A 14466-nucleotide genomic window follows, 5' to 3' on the forward strand; every position below is an offset into this window, starting at 1 on the left:
CGATGAAGATCAAATTTTGGTGCTCATTTTAAAATGCAGAATGCTTAAAAACAAGTACTTATTCAAATATTATTAAAATATTTATACTGAAGAATTTAGTCTTATCTTTTTGACACAGTTATGACCATAGTCGCACTTCCCTTGGAAATAGACCTTGTAAAGTGTAAAAAATTGATTGAAATACCTATTCACTGAAAGTAACTTCCAGGGTTTCTGCAAAAATGTTCAAGAAAAATCAAATTAACAGTAAAATTGGAAATAAGGACATCAAGAAAGAGTCTCAACAAGTAATATACTTAGTAATAAAAGTAATAGTAACTTGTAAATTGTTATTCTAATTCTAAGTTTAAAAAATCTATTAAAAATATGCTCCTGGAAAAAGCATATTATTATACAATTGAAGATTATGTAAATGATAAAAGAACATGGATTTGACCTGCAGCTCGTACCAGCAATGCACTGGACTTCAATTACTTTTATACATGGTATAATATTGTATTAAACCTTTGAAAAGAGCAACCACCCAATTTCTTGCTGGTTCTTCTCGGTAGGAACAGCATTCCGAACCAGTGGTAAATTATTTTGATGATTCAAAAGCACTTGTAAAAGTCTACTTGAATGAAAATCTATTCTATTCTATTCTAAAAATAAAATAGAAAGATTACTTAGCATTCATTTGAATAGTGGGGTGCAGATTGATATGGGATAACTATGCCAAAGGTTGATGGTTCAAACTTCGTTGCATTGTTCTTATTTTGTTTGCAGCTTTAGACCATTAATCTAAATATTACACTCTTTGTGATTATTGTAAGTAATTATCATGATTAATTCAGAAGTTATAACTTAAAACTCTGACAGACATACAGGTGTAAATTCACCCAAGTAGACTCTGAGATCTTGCTATGCTGGATCTATAATAAAACTGAGTATATAACTACTTAATGTATTAAAAATTAAGTAACAACAATATAACAACAAGTATAAGTAAGGTAAGATGAGACTTGTTTTAGTTCTATTGATCTATTTTTTTCTATAAATATAAAATACTGGTATTTTGCAATGAAAATAAAGCAATGTTTTTGTTGTTGAAGGCTAACAAGATTGTTCTTTGTTATAATCTATATCCTGTTTAAAAGGTTTGAATTTATTCTGAAGCTGTTAAAATAATAAAGTGCTTAAATGCTGAATACATACCATACTCTATCCACTGAGAGAAGTTAGTATAGAGCTCTCTCTGTTACGTAATCTCATACAAATGACAAAGACAAAAACTAAGTGTGTGTTAACCATTTTGAGTCACCAAGTACCAACCAATCACAAAGTTTTAGAATGTACAGGCAAAGCCCTTTCATACTATACCCCACTTGGTATAGTTATCTTACTTTGAAAATACTCATTATTTGTTCATGTATTTTTTTTTAATGATGTTACCACAAATTCACGGTTTTCGGATTTTTTCCTTTACTTGTGCTAGTAGACCCATCTACCTGCCAAATTTCATGATTCTAGTTCAGCAGGAAGTACCCTATAGGTTTACTTTACAGACACGACAGACCGACATACAGACAGATAGACAATAAAGTGATCCTCTTTTGAGGTAGGGTAAAAAATATAAAATAATTATGTTCCTTGACATATTATTATTTATGAACAACCTCCTAGACAAAGTGTCGCCAAAACATAACGTGCGAATCCGTAATAACATGCCATTAATTGAGGTCATAGAGAGGTCACAGACGTTGGAGTGTTGTAGGGTTCCGTGCTCGAAGGGTGCCAACGGGTCCCTATAACTAAGACTCCGCTGTCCATCCGTCCGTCCGTTTGTCTGTCAGCGAGCTGTATTTCGTGAACCGTAACAAGTAAAAAGTAGATTTTTTCACAGAATATGTATTTCTTTGTCGGTATAACGACAAATACATAGTAAGAATTTCAAAATGGCCGCTATGAGAATTAAAAAAAAATATATAATGTGTTTATTGTGTGAAATAAAAGAACTTGTGTTGCTCTGAAAAGAGAAACAACAATCAAAGCTGTTACTCCACACTCTTTCTTTCTTTCTTGTAGTACCTCCATGGTACGGAAACCTTTGTGTGCGAGCCCGACTCACACTTGACCATATTTTTGCTATTTGATTAACTTGTAGTTAAGTATTAGTTACTTATTACGAACTAAATAAATGTGCGTGAGCCTTAATTATTCCCTCGAGATAAAAAAGTTAGTGCGTCTAGAAATTCATAACATATAAAACTTAATTAGTCATGACTATTAATTCAGTAGGAATGTATGTGCGTGAAGTAGTCCTATAAAAAACTCATACATTGGGGTGTTTTAGGGTTCCGTCCCCGAAGGGTGCCAACGGGTCCCTATAACTAAGACTCCGCTGCCCATTCGTCCGTCCGTTTGTCTATCAGCGAGCTGTATCTCGTGAACCGTAACAAGTAAAAAGTTGATTTTTTCACAGAATATGTATTTCTTTGTCGGTATAACAACAAATACATAGTAAAAATTTCAAAATGGCCGCTATGAGAACAAAAAAAATGTATTTCTTGTACCTACGATGGTACGGAAACCTTCGTGTGCGAGCCCGACTCACACTTGACCGTTTTTTGCTATTTGATTAACTTGTAGTTAAGTATTAGTTACTTATTACGAACTAAATAAATGTGCGTGAGCCTTAATTATTCCCTCGAGATAAAAAAGTTAGTGCGTCTAGAAATTCATAACATAAAACTTAATTAGTCATGACTATTAATTCGATAGGAATGTGCGTGAAGTAGTCCTATAAAAAACTTATTTAAAAATCCTGTTTTTTTTTTTCTGTTACCTACCTACTCTTGTACATTGTAATTTGTAGAAATCGAAAGTTGTTTTACAGACATCGTTTGTTAGTAAAATTAAATAAAGCAATAGAGCTGTTAGGCCGACCGCATATTGTCAGATGTCTGTCAGAAAACTTTCTTTTGCACTCACTCAGAAGCAGATGTCAGGTCCAGCAAACTTCTGAATTCTGATATAATTAAGCGGGCCTAAAGCTGGCTGCCCATCAGAAATTTTCTGTCAGAAAATGCTCGCAGGAAGCAACTCTTGTCCAGTGTATCTAAACAATAGGTATTAACTGTAGCCAGTGGCGTGCATAGGTTTAGAGCTAGGGTAAGCATTAAGGTTTGAACTTATTTTCTGGCAGGTCATAATGGATAATAATGGATGGACATAAGATCTATTACAACTAGGGTAGGTAGTAATTTTATATCTCTATGAGCTGCACGCCACTGACTGTAGGTATTAACGCGTTTGAATTTCGTCCGCTATTGGCGTGAAATATTACCCTTTAAAATGTCCCTCGACACTTGCAAAGTTGTCCTGTTCGTCGCAGACAAAGAAGCGATAACCGACAAGAAACTGAGAAGCTGTCAAACCATTCACACTATGGTGCGGAATTTGCGGCGCGAGTGTAGAGCGGGCATAATTTCCAGGCAGCCTATGTAATCTCTGTACCCTAACTACTTAAAACAGGATTACCTTACATTATTAATTTAAAGTAACATTATTATTTCCACCGCGTGGTGATTAATAAGATTAATAACTGCCGTAACATATTTTTAACAGCACTAACCAGGCCAAGGCATTCCCGGCAGACAGATTTATAACTTAGTATTCCGAATGTGAAGCGAAGTTAAAATTAAAACGTAAGAATACGTTAGGAATTTTAGTTACCGTATATTTTTTTTTACAATTTTAATGAGTTGGGTATTTGGATCCCTATATTTTTTAAATCACTAATTATTTTTTGTTAAAAAATTCAAAGGTAAAGGAATTTTAGCTAAACGTTTAATTACCATACCTCACACTACTTAATGAAATATAATATAAAAAAATATTATAAATGCGAAAGTATGCCTGTCTGTCTGCTAATTTTCCACGGACTATCCGTTAAATCGGTTTTGAGGAAACTGGGACAGGGATAGCTTCCATCCCAAGGACTGGGACATACTTTTCCGGGGAAATCAAAGAATTCCCACGGGTTTTAAGAACCTAAATCACACCGAAGAAATCTCGGGTTTCCTCTATTTGGTACAAAGGTAGCTTGCATTCCGAAGACGGATAATATTGTACTAGCTAGGCTACTTTTGATCCCAGAAAATCAAAGAGAACATGGGAATTTTAAAAATTGAATTTACGCGGATGAAGTCGCGGGCGGGTATCCGTATCTAGTATACTTATTTATATATTTTTTATGACTTTTTGGATCCCTATATTTTTTATCTTTATGATGATATGGTGAACGATGAGGCCACTTATGAACATCTTAATTGGTTACTTGGCAAGCGTTGCGTTTTAATGAGGTAAGTAACTGCCTACTTTGCATTGTTATCACATTTTGCTTATGTTTTTGTTGTTACGTATATTAACTATAACTAACTAGTTATGATATTAAACAAAATACCTACATCCTACATCAGGTTTAAAGGTTCGTTTTGTAATACTTTATACTCGGTTATGATTTTTATAAAAGCTAAAAAAAGGCCTGGAATATTTGGAGGATATTTAACTAGGTAGGTAAGTGAGTTTGTGTTTTCAAATAAGTACTCTTATTATTTTACTACCTGACCCGCCCATCTTCCCTCGAATAGAATTTTTGTCCATGCATGTAATTTGAACAAAAAAACATACAGTCTAAACTCTAATTGAGTCCTCTTTTGAATTCGGTTAAAAATACTTACATAGCGCAGGTACTAGCCTAATACGACTTTTTATACGTACACATGCCTTTAGGGATGGAATTTAGTTGTATCCTGCAGCTTGTTTTCTTTTCGCGGCCCAACGAACGAAGTCGCGGGTATTATCCAGTGGGAACCCTTTGATTTTCCGGGATAAAAAGTAGCCTTTGCCACTCTCCAGGTCTTTAACCATACTCATAAAAAAAATCAGTTCGATCCGTCGCCCCGTTGCGACGTGATTGAAGAACAAATCAATAAACCAACAAACAAACACACTTTCGCATTTATAATATGGGTATTGATTCTGTGATCAAATTACCGCATTACACAATCGTAATCAAGCAAATGTTTGCCAATTACCGCTCATTAGCACGGACCGGTGCTGAGGTTAACGATCTTCAATGGGATTGTCTAAATCCATTCAGGAGAGCCTCGCCGCAAGGCAGACGTTTTGTCTCCCAGTTTGCGAATGATATTCTAGGTCGCTATGGAAATCCTTTATTTTCGTAACGTGCATGTACGTAACTACGTACCTCACAAACGTACGTTCAATTTCTCGCAGGCTCCTCAGATTGCGTTCAGAAACCGGTAGTAGACTAAGCCCACATTTTCGCCAGTGAAATCCGTAATGTTGGGTAGAAGCCTTACGGAAGTCAATTAAACATATACTATAGAGTCTAGACCATAAATTACGGTATAAAAGGTTCTAGACGTTATTCGAGTCATATGCCCACACTTCTTATTATGTACCCACAGCATTCTTCCAAGACAACCCCTACGATACGATTAGTGTAAGGGATCATCGTCATCGCGTGCCTTCTTCGAAACGAATTTTGGCAATCATCATACGGAAAGCTTCTCTATTTAAAGCCGCCTCTTTCAACTTCGGGTAACTAAGCCCTGTCCACCACCCCCTTATATCGTCCAACCATTTGCGTCTTTGGCGACCTTGAGCTCTTTTGCCTGCAATTCTCCCTTCCAACACTAATATTGGGAATGAGAATTGTCCTCCTCTCTGTAAATGTCCAAAGAAAGCGAGCTTCCTTCGCATGATGGTGGACATGAGTTCTCTCTCTTTGTGGACCAATTCCATACCTTGGTGTTCGGTGTAAAACGTAAGGGATCCCGACGAACGAAACATGGTTTTTAGCGTTATGTACCCAAATCTATTATTCTCTGCTATTCGTCGTATTAGTATACGTTTCATCGGTATTTCGGAAGCAGTAATAATAATAGGTAGTTAACATAATAATAACAATTAAAGATAGCCTGCAACACCACTACCAGTGGAAGTGGAAACATTAAATTAATACAGAAATTGGCGCGGGCCGGTTTCTGAACACAACGTTCACCTACTTTATTAGATTTTTTTTATTATTCGATGAAAATTTTGCTCTTGATAGCAATCTCACCTGGTATGATGCAACTAGATGGTAGCAGGCTAACCTGGTAGGGTCTTTTTCTTCATCCTTCGTCCTGAGTTTCTTTCTCGCACTCAGAAGTAGCCATCCGTTGTATGTGAGCTCGGTCCCCGCCGAATCACTTTAGCCAGCCGAGCTCATTCTAGAATCAAAGCAGGCCACCCAGGTCGGTGAGGACTTCAGGAAGTTTTGCTGAGGAGCCCATGATTCTGAACACAACTTTTTAGACTATTCGCATCCTCCTCTTACTTAATGTAATATGTAAAGGACAGACACGATTTTAAAAATTTAAACTTGTCAAAACTCGCCGACACACGCGCGCTTTCCAGTCAATTCCACCACCAAAAACACCAGTAAAACACAAAACCCGGCCACTTTTAACAAAAAAAAAACACTCCAAAAAGGCAGAGCACGCGCGCCATCAAACACAGACGAAGTCCGCACTAAAATTTAGTCTTTAAATGTAAAATTCATGCTCCGTCCCTTTTTAGCAATATTAAAAAGAAAAGGATCCAGACAGAAACACCACTGCATTTAAGCAGTAGGTACGTGTTCTAGTGTCTCGTCACTCTCCATGCAAGTTTTACCTGATACCTTACTGATACCTTTGATGGAGAGGTGTTTATGAGGAGAGTGCCCTGTTATCATGCCTACAACTGTCGAAATTGCCGAAAGCATTGGACCAATGTGCACTGTACAGTAATTGGATATGCAAATTGCAATCATCAGAGTCATCTAAGTGAAGCATAAGATTATAACGACCTCTGCCAAGAACCAACAGCTCTCTCATTCTATTCGGTACCGTTTGACCTCTTTCCTTTGTTCTAACACTTCGTCCTTTGTTTCTTTGCCGACTTCCATTTCCTATTTAAAAAAAGTTCGCCGCAAGGGAGCACTACGGGTTTAAAACAAAACAAAGTTTGGAAGTAGCCTTGGCCTATTACACTTTGCTGCGCCAAATCTATGGAATGGAGTCATTAAAATAAATACGCGCACAGTTGACTAGGTACTTCCTTTTTTAAGTCGATTAATAATCGGTTATAAAGGTGGAGGGTTAAAAAAACCTAGAGTAAACAGACCTCTTAATTGGAGGTCGGGGGTTCGATCCAAGGCACCACCACCTCTAACTTTTCGGAATTATATTCATTTTAATAATCAAATATCACTTGCTTTAACGGTGAAGGAAAACATCGTGAGAAAGCCTGCATGCCTGAGAGTTCTCCATAAATGCCCGCGACTTTGTTCGCGTGGATATAGGTTTTTTTAGTCCCGAAGGAACTCTATAATTTTCCAGGATAAAAAGTAGCCTATGTGTATAATCCAGGGTTATAATTTATCTCCATTCTAAATTTCAGCCAAATCCGTCCAGTAGTTTTTGAGTGAAAGAGTAACAAACATACACATACACACAATCTTTCGCCTTTATAATATTAGTGCGATATGCAGGATAGGTAAACACAGACGCAATTTGTCACGCTCGATGCACGTCAAACTCAGCGCTGGATCCATTCATGGCGAACAATGCACGCTAAGAGAAAAGCTTGTCAATTTTTAGCCGGCTAGACAACCGAAATTGCGATATTTTACAGCTCGATCTATATAAAACCTACTTATAAAATAAATAAATAAATAGTTCTATCCCTATTCTCACAAATTATCGACTATTCTCACAAATAAGTCGATGCTAGGGCTAATTTCTTATACTGGACCCTTTCAAGTAAAGATTTTTATATAAACCTGTGAGGATGATACCATGGTCGCAATTAAAATACCATAAGCCTACGTTGTCGTATTAGTTTACAAATTGCGAAAAACCACATTAAATTTGAATTTCGCGGGCAGGCCCGTCTCATGCCCCTTAACGTAGTTTACATAGCGCCATCCTCACGGATGAAAGAACCGCGACGAGAGTCTCGCCGTGCTACCAAATTCGATACAACTAATATTAAACCCCGACCCAAAAAGAGGGGTGTTAGAAGTTTGATGTGTGTATCTGTGTTTCTATCCGTGGCATCTTAGCTCCTAAACTAACGAACCAATTTTAATTTAGTTTGTTTTTGTTTGAAAGGTGGCTTGATCGAGAGTGTTCTTAGCTATAATCCAAGAAAATCGGTTCAGACGTTTGAAAGTTATCAGGTCTTTTCTAGTTACTGTAACCTTCACTTGTCGAGGGTGTTATAAATTTTTAATTTACACTTGTAGGCTAATGTCCACAGGGCGATACTATCGCGATAGTTGGTCGTACTCGTTGAAATTCCCTCGCTCGTGGAGATGGCGCCTTAGACCAAGAATTATTATTTAGGGTATATTGAAGTACCGAAAAGTTAAGCGAGGTATATGTAGGTAGTTACATATTACTTAAGTATTTTGAAGACTAAAGACATAAATTAAATGAAACGCTTTCTTCGCCGTCTCCACATTTATAACAAAGGAAGTCTAAACCCGAAAAGTTTAAATTTCAAAATTAAATACAAAGTTTCTTAATCACAATACCTAAACGAAGGGGTTACTTTACTTTATCGAAGTTTAAGAAAGTTTTAGGGAATTTCAAAGTTTGTATAATGGACCTAAAACTTGTAATAAAGATATTTTTTATCTGGTAGGTAACCATTTATATTATAGGAACTACTCGTATTTAAATAGTAAGCAACAATTTTTGTGAAGTAACGAACGACAAATTCATGGTTTTCGGAATTTTCTCTTTACTTGTTCTGTAAAGACATTTTTTTTTTTTTTGGACAAAAGACTTTTTTTTAAAGACAATTGCTACCTGCCTTTCATGATTGTAGGTCAACGGGAAGTGTTCTATTGGTTTTGAATGTTTTGATTCCCTTGACGGAAGGAACTGCTCGTCCTTTCGTCCTAATATCGTCCTGCTGGCGCATCGCCTATTACGGTCCCGTATTGAGAAACCAAGTTACAAAGTGCTCTTTATCGTAATACCGTTATGTTGAACAAAATAAGTATCATTAGTTTTAGTTATTACCAGTAATTGCACAGTTACCCACTTCAAGTGCAATGTCAAGGCGCCAATCAACAAAGGTTTTATTATAAAGCCTGAAACACACACGCACGACGTGCGAGGTAATGTGTCGTAACGCGATTCCTAGAAATTTTAATAAAAGACTTGAAAAAGGAATTTACTTGATCCCTTTTGAAAAGCGGAAGGCTCCGGCTACTGTAATGAGTAGTTGTTGAGTTGTCGCCAAAAAATATAGGAATTTTCAAAAACTGTTGTTTATAAAAAGATAATTTTAAAATAATGTTACTTACGTAAGCCCAAACTGAAAACCTTGGTTCTATGTAGTGTTATTTTTTAGAAACACGAGTTTTTGAAATTTTCCACTTTTTGGTGATACTTAACTCAAAAATTAGTTTTTAAATAGGATGGTAGCGCTGCGACCCGCGCGTTAGTGCAGAGCATTGCAGTATGTCGTGCTTGTATCAGTAGATACCAGCTCTTCACTCGCGCAGCGACAGCCTGCGAACGCTTCGATACACGTTAGTGGATGTTTGTATGATTTCGCATTCGGTCTTCGCGTCCTTTCCCCGTGCTGTGTTGGTTTTGTTGTCCGTTGTTGTTGTGAGAACCATTAACTAGACTGCGAAAAGATGCGACGAAGGATTTTCTCGATCAATCAAAGGCAAGCGAGGTGCGGCCTCCTTTCTCGGGCATTTCCTCACAAGTAGCGCCTTGCTACCTGGATGCTTTTATTTTTTGGCCTAGGAAGACGAAAAGAGGGACATATTTATCGTGCAGAGTTCACAAATCGCGACCAATTTCACGGCCCCGATTCGCGAGTGAAGGTCGGGCCTTATAATAGTTTGCATTGTTTCGTCCTGCCATGAAGTTTTCGTCACGCATTGTGTGTTTCGGGCTTAAAAGGCGACGTAAACTATCGGGGTTATTAAATGAATAATAACATTCAGTAACCTTCAAGTGAATGTCATTTACGATCGATTGAGCCTATCAACGTCACCGCATATGAAATATAAATTGATTAAGCTGGTTAAGCTACGAGTGCATACAAGTTGGTAACTTTAAATGGTCTAGAAGTCCTGTCTTACTGACTGATTCATCAACACCCAGTCCAAAACATTAGACTTGAAGAAAGATCTAATTTTGCACTGCGGTTCACTTCAGACGAGGTATGATACCGGATTTTTTGAAATTTCCACGGGATAGTCTGCCAATCCGCACTTGGCCAGCGTGATAGACTATGACCAAAACCTTCTTATTCTGAGAGGGGACCCGTGCTCAGTAATGAGCTGGCGATGGGTTGATCATGAGGTATGTAGGTATATCCATAAAGCTTACGTGTGAAACATACATATTATTATATGTATACTTGCTGTACTTTTCTAAATCGATCAAAATACGCGTCTCTTGAAACATTTAGGGGGTGCTAGTACACACGTTCTGAAAATTGCTATTCGCGTCTATTGTCTTTCAAAAAGCAGCCAATTTATTGCTTTGCCACAAGGTGGAGGAGGCGCGGGCGGGCCCCCTCTCTAGGGAGAAACTCTCATTCTGTAGAAGGTTTCCCTTAGCAAACACTTTAATATAGCACCGAGCAATTCGTCCGTCGTCTATCCAAGAAAAAAGGATGTGAACAAACATGAGGCATTTGAAGAAACTCTTTGCTCTACGTTGTTTTCTACATTGAAATGTAAATGAGCTATTTTTAAAGACCAAATGTTGATTTTGTATTAAGTATGCTTAAACATTTATGTATGTGCTTTCAACATGGGATTGAACTCGTCTTTGTTAATTTGTATGTCATTTCATAATCATCATGATTAACCCATCGTCAACTCATTACTGAGCTTAAGTTTCCTCTCAGAATGAGAAGGGTTTTGGCCATCGTCCGCCACTTTGCAGCTGGCCAAGTGCAGATTGGCAGACTCCATAATTTTTTTCAAAGGGGTGTGACCCTTTGAGAAAATTATGGAGAACTCTCAGGCATGTAGGTTCCTCACGGTGTTTTCCTTAACCGTTAAAACAAATAATATCTATTTAATTTCTTAAAAAATTTATAAGCATGCAGAGATAAAATTTTATATTTACAAAAAACACAAAAGAATCTATTAACTTAAGTACGTACTTACTTAATTTCAATAAAATTCGGCACGTTTCTTTAAATAATCTTTCGAGAATACGAATAGCGTTTTGTAAAACCTGACTGACTGACTGATCTATCACGGCACAGTTCAAACAACTGGACAGATACAGATAGCTATTATGACGTAGACATCCGCTAAGGAAGGATTTTTGAAAATTCGATTCCTAAAGGGGTAAAACAGGGGTCTAAAATTTGTGTAGTCCACGCGGGCGAAGTCGCAGGCATATGCTAGTATAGACTAAGAACTCTCACAATCAATGCTGAGTGATTCCATTGATAGGGCAGATGAAAAAAGAATTTCCCCACGTGGAATCCGGCGTAGTCAGCAAATGGGTTCCAGTGTTCGATAGCATTAGAGAACACATAACTTAGGCTTAGGGGGTAACGTTTTTGACGGGCCGTTAATACGAGCATTGCACCCTTGTTAGTTTACACCCACCCCTCCATAGCACGAACGTGCAAATATGTTCCGGATCGTACTTACATACGTAGCTAACAATATAATTGGAAATACTAACCGATACCCGTAAAATAATTGTAACAAGTGTAAATTAAAAATTTATAACACCTCCGACAAGTGAAGGTTACAGTAATTAGAAAGAGCTGATAACTTTCAAACGGCTGGATCGATTTTCTTGGATTATAGCTAAGAACACTCTCGATCAAGCCACCTTTCAAACAAAAAAACTAAATTAAAATCGGTTCATTAGTTTACGAGCTACGATGCCAGAGACAGATACACACGTCAAACTTATAACACCCCTCTTTTTTGGTCGGGGGTTAAAAATCTAACTTAATAATACCATTTAAGTAAGTACTTAATCAGAATGTATGCTTTAAATTGTTGTACCTCAGTTAGTTTATATTGCGACTAGCTTATAAACCGCGACTTCTTCCGCGGGAACTACACATATTTTAAACCTTTCAATTATGCATTGTAAGGTCTACTTCTCCCGAGGATGCTCCGGTGTCGGAGCGAAACATGCGTCGGGTGTGTTCTGGTGAGCTGGCTTTTCCTGCATACTTAGCAGTGGGAGGGCGGGTGGTGAATGTCGCTTGCTGCATGTTGTACCATACAGATTTGCCTTTTTAGCGGATTATAGCAAATTAACCTTTTCTTTGTATATCATGGACTTCCGCAAAGTAACGTCTGCTTCTATGTAGAATAAAATTTCCCTTAAAAAGCGATGTTTTATTTGACTTATGTAATAATTCAAATTGCTTTTTAAAAGGGGCAATTAACTGTAACTGCTTTTAAATTACAAGGTATCCCAGTTTATAGTATAGCCAATTACGTAATTAAAAGGATGCTCAGTGTAATTGGTAGTTTTATAAAGGTCGGAACGAATTACCTTTTAACTTTGCTAAACTCGGGGATATTTTTTATTTAAAATTAAATTAAATGTAAGTACTTCGAAGTACGAAACAGTGAATCAGACCGATAAAAAACTAAAAATTGAAGGTAGGCAGACGTTTTAAACATTACAGAAGATCACTGCTTCCTTTTACTCAAGCCAAACTTTATTAAAAAATTGGCAAGTGTGAGTAGAACGGGTGGGCAGCAGAAGCATTTGGATAAGGAACCCTAAAAAAGAGTTCTTAAACAAGTTGCTAAAATGAATGCAATATTAACAATTACATTAAGAGTGAACTAGAGTGAGGGAACTCTCGGTTTGATTCTGAATCGACGATGTGTGAAATATTAGGCTTTGATGGCGTAAATCATACAAGTGTAAATTAAAAATTTATAACACTCCCGACAAGTAAGGTTACAGTAACTAGAAAAGAGCTGATAACTTTCAAACGGCTGAACCGATTTTCTTGGATTATAGCTAAGAACACTCTCGATCAAGTCACCTTTCAAACAAAAAATAAATAAAATTGGTTCATTACTTTAGGAGCTACGATGCCACAGACAGATACACACGTCAAACTTAAAACACCCCTCTTTTTGGGTCGGGGGTTAAAAATAGGGCTACATGTGTTAAGTGTATTAACATTTGACGCCTGCCAGTGACGCGAAGCCTAGACGTTTTTTTAGAAGTTCCCTAACTGCCGTGAACTGTGGTATTATTTTAATTAATAAATTAGGAACGTGCTAGGTTTTTTTTAATCAGTTAAGAATTTCATACAATTCGATAAACAAAGGAGCTGATGACATTGAGGCGAAGTCTTTCAAAGCTAACCTTGTTCTAAATCTAGATAGAATATACATAATGCGTATTGGAATCGTAAGACACTTTTCCACTTCAGAAGTCTCGTGTAACTGCCTAGATATGCTAAAACGGGCTTTGTTAGACGTTCATGAATAATATTTCCCATATATTGTGTTAGTTGCATATATTTGAACAAAATCCTACGTGACAAGTGTATTGAGTATCTATGTAAGTCGAAGCTTTCGTGTATCCTTTGGTAACTAATATCAATTTCAGTATTAGCCATAGAGGTGTCCTAACACTTATATCGAGTAGCTACTAGCTACACTGATATTTTGTATCAATAATTCTTTTATATGCTAGGATTCAATTAACATTTATTAACAAAGTTAATAGTAGATTTTCCGCCCATTTAATCATCTTTTTGTCTTCTCTTATTTCTGTTAGTTGTACTTAGTTATTAATCAAATCAGAGCCTCAATAGCTCAACCGGTAAAGGAGTGGACTGAAAACCGAAAGGTCGACGGTTCAAACCCCGCCCATTGCACTATTGTCGTACCTACTCCTAGCACAAGCCTGACGCTTAGTTGGAGAGGAAAGGGAAATATTAGTCATTTAACATGGCTAATATTCTTTTATTAAAAAAAAATCAAATTAGAATCCAAGACAAAAGTTTATCCAGTAGAGATTGCATGCCCTTGGGTTGACACATGCGGTTAATCTCGCAAATGGCTTATGGAACCTTCCATTTGCACTAGATATTTCATTTTCTTGTAGATAGTCTTTACCGCATAATTCGTCGAATAATGAATACCCGGCTGAGTTTGTTGTGGGCTCTTCTCAGACCTGGGCGCGTTTGTAACCCTCGTAGCTTAAGTTTTAAGTTTACGTAATTAATTATCACCACTCATATCATCTTACAAATCTAACAAAGACGATCAAAAGGCGTAAAATAGACCTATGTTGAAAAATGATTTTGATTTAAAAGAGTTAACGACATTGAAGTGAATGTTTTCCAAGTCAACCTTGTACTAAATTTGGATTGATA

The 14466-nt window shown here is 37.0% G+C and overlaps 1 protein-coding gene across 1 annotated transcript in view; it reads left to right on the forward strand.

Annotated features, from left to right (window-relative positions):
- LOC123876427 (ubiquitin-like protein 3) overlaps positions 1-14466 on the forward strand; it is a 191144-nt gene that overhangs the window by 782 nt on the left and 175896 nt on the right. The window lies entirely within an intron of this gene.

Source organism: Maniola jurtina, chromosome 21 (genome assembly GCF_905333055.1).
Source record: "Maniola jurtina chromosome 21, ilManJurt1.1, whole genome shotgun sequence".
Classification (NCBI taxonomy): Eukaryota; Metazoa; Arthropoda; class Insecta; order Lepidoptera; family Nymphalidae; genus Maniola; species Maniola jurtina.